Source organism: Staurois parvus, unplaced genomic scaffold, assembly GCF_062004578.1.
Source record: "Staurois parvus isolate SC_StPar_1 unplaced genomic scaffold, SC_StPar_1.0 ptg000077l, whole genome shotgun sequence".
In the NCBI taxonomy this organism is placed as follows: domain Eukaryota; kingdom Metazoa; phylum Chordata; class Amphibia; order Anura; family Ranidae; genus Staurois; species Staurois parvus.
In genome coordinates, this window is record NW_028317873.1 from 3,642,501 (window position 1) to 3,647,710 (window position 5,210).

Below are 5,210 nucleotides of genomic sequence, written 5' to 3' on the forward strand. Positions count from 1 at the left end.
GCCCGAGGGCCCGGGGTCAGTAGGGGGCCCCATGAGATGCCCCTGGTACCTTTTTCATAGGCTTTTTTGAGTTTGAGCAAGGACACAGGGGCCCCATGATCCCCTATTGCCTGGGGGCCCCATGAGTTGTCAGTCCGCCCCTCTATAGAAGCTTTGCCTTCTGGATTGTATTTTGATGAGAGGAAACCCAGCCTGTCCTATTTGGGCAGATTGACTCTAAACTTACTCAGAAATTCCACCTGACACCTTTTCCAAAGAAACATCTGAAAGGTAGGACATATTTTTTTTTAGGTTTGCTGTATGAATGGGAACACATGACAAATATTTAGTGGGGTTTTCTCAAATTGGATTACAAAAGTGGAAATACACTTTAAAGCAGTGTTAAACCCAAAAATAAAAATGTAATATATTGCAGCTTACCAATCCCTAGATGTGATGGCTGCATTTGTTTTCTGTTTTAGGCTTTTTTCCTTTTATTTTCACTTGGTGATCCAGCCAGTAAGGGCTCGTTCACACTTGACTGTTTTGCCAACTCTCGTCAAACGCTCCTATAGCGTTTGACAAGCGTTGGTCCGGCGTTTGCGGAGCATTCTTTAACGCTCTGCTCCGCAAACGCTGCATGCGCGGTTTAGCGGCGGTTGCAAAGCGTTAAAAATGACCCACAAACGCCTATAATGAAGTTTGAATGGTGTTACCGCTCCGCAAACGCCCTGCAACCGCGTCGCAACCGCCGGCCGGGCGTTTGCGGAACGGCACCATAGACTTGAATAGGAGGCTTCAACTCCTCCTGACTCGACCAGAGGCGTCCGTTTTGCCGTGACGCAACGTGATGCTAACACTCCTGTGTGAACAGCACCGTGTGAATTTTCCCAGGCGTTTTGGAAGCGGTAAAAACGCTTCCCAAACGCCTGTCTGCCGCTTGCAAACAAGGCTAGTGTGAACGCAGCCTAACACACCTTCTGCCCTAATACGAGTTATTTACTAAAATTGGAAAGTGCAAACTTCAGGGCAACTCTTCACAGAAACCAATCAGCTTCCAGGTTTTATTGTCAGAGCTTAATTGAACAAACTCAAGTTAGAAGCTGATTGGCTCCCATGCACAGCTCCACCAGAAGCTGAATGCTCCAGTTTGAGTAAATCTCCCCCACGGTGTCTCTGCTCTGGATGGAGACGCAATGGAGAAACCTTTGGACAGCAGTCACTCTGGGAGAGGGTTGTGTCAGATGCATTATCAGATTTAGATGGACTTGATTACCAGAATAAAACGTTTTAAGCAGATCACAGTAAGCATCCCTGTTAATGTTAAATGCTTTGGTTGAACCTTCTAATTGCTACGTCTGCTGGACAGCTTGGTCTGTTAAAGGAAGATGAAAAATAACAGACTTACTGGCCAGATCACTAGATAATAAAGAAAAAAAAAACGGATGCCGCCACATCTATGAATGTGCAAGCTACAATATATAACATTTTTGTTTTCAGCTTTACATCCACTTCCAATGGACTTTAAGCCCTGGTTCACACTGAATACGACTTTGAAACTGTGCAACTTCCCTCCAAGTCGCACAATTTCAAAGTCGCATGTCAGTGCAACTTCAGGTACGACTTGTAAGACATCTGTGCGACTTCATGCACAGATGTCAATGCAAGTTGCAACAGATATCGGCAAAAGCGGTCCAGGAACTAGTTTCAAATCGGTTCCAATGCTGATCATAGGGTGCGACACTGTCAAATTGCATGACAAGTCGCGTAGGTGTGAACCAGGGCTCAGCGATAAACACACGCATGCCTAGCCCCAGCTGGCACCTTATAAACAGTCACAGAAACAGTTTTATTTTTTCTTTTGGTAAAAAGATTTAAGTGCTCAGTTATACCGGTGCGATTCGGGAATTGAAATAACACCTGAGATCGCATCCAATGAATGTTGGTGTCTTAACATGCAGGGGCGGACTGACCATTTGGAAACTCGGGCACTGCCCGCGGGCCCGGGGTCAGTAGGGGGCCCCATGAGATGCCCCTGGTACCTTTTTCATAGGCTTTTTTGAGTTCAGGCAAGGACACAGGGGCCCCATGATCCCCTATTGCCCGGGGGCTCCATGAGTTGTCAGTCCGCCCCTGTTAACATGTGCGATTTGCTGCGGCGTGATTTCTAAAGTAGTTCTTATTGTGATTTCACTTACATAGAATACAATGGAAATCACAAAGCGAATTGCAACAAATTGTTGAAAAACCTCACAAGACACAATAACGTCTTCAGAAATCGCACACAAATCACACGATTTTAAATTGCAGCGGTGTGACCAGTGACTAAATCATCTGAACGATAGCTGACATCTGAAAACACTCCTCTATCTATCCATTCAGTCGGATGCGACCCTTGGTGATCGCATGGACCGTCACTTTCAAGCGACTTCTTCCATGAATTCTCTTAGCAATTATTTTTACAGGGGAGGTTCCCAGGTCTTTCCCCAACCCCCCCCAAGCAGGAGATCCCACATGGCCAGGGATGAAACTAGGACAATTTAGACAGGAGCCTATTATCCTATCAGCATGTCTTTGGAGTGTGGGAGGAAACCAGAGTACCCGGAGAAAACCCACACAAACTCCATGCAGGAGGCACCATGGTTGGGAATTGAACCCATGACCCAATTACTGAAAGGCAGACATGCTAACCACTAAGCCACTGTGCCGCCAGAAACACTCCTCGCCGTGTTATAAATATGAGTGACATTCAAAAATAAATGAGTATCCAGAATATTATCATTGACGGTAGTGACAGAAAAATGAGGGGGGGGGGGGGTTAAATATTGGGAATGAACCACGTAGTACATTCCATAAACATGACAATAAAATCTGAATGAATGAAATAATCGAAACAAAGATTGAGAATTGGCAATGCTAGGAGGGGGGCTTACCGAAACTGAAGCAGACACAATCTGGAGCAGCTGTGCATGGCAACCAATCAGCTTCTTTCTTTAGCTTGTTCTGTTAAACTTTGAAAATAAAAGCTAGAAGCTGATTGGTTGCCATGCGCAGCTGCTCCAGATTTTGATATACAAGACCAGGGGTGGACTGACCATTTGGGCCCCATGAGATGCCCCTGGTACCTTTTTCATAGGCTTTTTTGAGTTTGGGCAAGGACACAGGGGTCCCGTGATACCCTATCGCCCGGGGGCCCCGTGAGTTGTCAGTCTGCCCCTGCAGGGGTCCCGTGATCCCCTATCGCCCGGGGGCCCCGTGAGTTGTCAGTCCGCCCCTGCAGGGGTCCCGTGATCCCCTATCGCCCGGGGGCCCCGTGAGTTGTCAGTCTGCCCCCCCGCAGGGGTCCCGTGATCCCCTATCTCCCCGGGGGCCCCATGAGTTGTCGGTCCGCCCCCCGCAGGGGTCCCATGATCCCCTATCTCCCCGGGGGCCCCATGAGCTGTCAGTCCGCCCCCCGCAGGGGTCCCATGATCCCCTATCTCCCCGGGGGCCCCATGAGCTGTCAGTCCGCCCCCCGCAGGGGTCCCATGATCCCCTATCTCCCCGGGGCCCCATGAGTTGTCAGTCCGCCCCCCCGCAGGGGTCCCACAATCCCCTATCGCCCGGGGGCCCCATGAGTTGTCAATCCGCCCCCCGCAGGGGTCCCACGATCCCCTATCACCCGGGGGCCCCGTGAGTTGTCGGTCCGCCCCCCCCCCCCCCGCAGGGGTCCCACGATCCCCTATCGCCCGGGGGCCCCATGAGTTGTCAGTCCGCCCCCCCCCCCCCGCAGGGGTCCCACGATCCCCTATCGCCCGGGGGCCCCATGAGTTGTCAGTCCGCCCCTGAATCTGCTATTAGGAAATCTTTAGTTTTTAAATGTACTTTATAGTAGCGGCCGGATGACAGCCTGCAGATCAGTGGAGCCGCCAGCCCTGCAGCAGCAGCATCATTACCATGGCAACCCCACAAATAACTGGCTGCCTCCACTGACATCCTCCTTCTCCGGCTGAATGAAAAGTCTCCGCAATGTCAGGCTGATCGTGTCCCCTCTAAGTGTCAGTAATCGTGTGTCAGCCCCGATCGGGGGTCCCACCATACACCTACTTGGTTGCTGTGACGATTCCGTCTTTACACTGCAATGGGAAAAGTCTTTAGAAAGCAAAACTAAAAAAAATACAAAGATCGGAAAAGAAATGAAAAAGTTGTCCTTGTCTTCAGTCAGTGGAAATCCGACTTGTTCCTATGGAGATGGATGATACAATGGAATCGCCCTGTCAGTGGTGTCCACATAGGAGATGTCGGTGCTCCGTGTACATGTGTGTATGGATGGAGGAGGCTGAGAGTAGATGGGGAGCCGCGCCGTGTCCGAGCCGTCCGATCGCCGTGTCCGAGCCGTCCGATCGCCGTGTCCGAGCCGTCCGATCGCCGTGTGTGAGCCGTCCGATCGCCGTGTGTGAGCCGTCCGATCGCCGTGTGTGAGCATCATTTATGAGAGAGGAACTCTAGCGGTCTCCCCGTGGAGCGGCTGGAATGCGAGACGTCAATAGTGACAGCATGGGCAGCTGACGTCACCGCCCCCCCCTCCCTCGGTGTGACTGAGGGGAGGACGGCTCCCTCTCCATCGTACAGTCTGTGTGTTCCAGCGGAGCGGTGGAAATACAGTAGCTGAGCTGTGCGGCTCCACACTGCCATCGTCTGCCAAGAAGCTTCATTCTTCAGATTGGTGGAAGGAAATCTACAGAAATCAGAAGAGGGAGGACGGGAAACGGAACTGAAAATGAAAATACACGGGACGTCCCATCAACGCCCATCACCCATAGCAACGGACCTGAAATACAAGTGTAGGCTGCATTCACACCAAAGCGTTTTGTAGCTCGAAGCACCTAAAAAGATTAAACCTAAAAAAATCAAATAGCCCTGACCGTGACCCTAACATCCAACCCCGTCCCTGACCGTGACCCTGACATCCAACCCCGTCCCTCACCGTGACCCTGACATCCAACCCCGTCCCTCACCGTGACCCTAACATCCAACCCCGACCCTCACCGTGACCCTAACATCCAACCCCGTCCCTCACCGTGACCCTAACATCCAACCCCGTCCCTGACCGTGACCCTAACATCCAACCCCGTCCCTCACCGTGACCCTAACATCCAACCCCGTCCCTCACCGTGACCCTAACATCCAACCCCGTCCCTGACCGTGACCCTAACATCCAACCCCGTCCCTGACCTTGACCCTAACATCCA

The 5,210-nt window shown here is 51.4% G+C and overlaps 1 protein-coding gene across 1 annotated transcript in view; it reads right to left on the reverse strand.

The window, feature by feature from the left end:
* NR4A3 (nuclear receptor subfamily 4 group A member 3) overlaps window positions 1-4,605 on the reverse strand; it is a 97,846-nt gene extending 93,241 nt beyond the window's left edge. Inside the window, exon 1 of the mRNA XM_089669460.1 lies at window positions 4,066-4,605. The gene's annotated coding sequence lies outside the window, so the exon portion shown is untranslated. The remainder of the gene's footprint in view (window positions 1-4,065) is intronic.
* Between the last annotated feature and the right edge of the window lie 605 nt (window positions 4,606-5,210).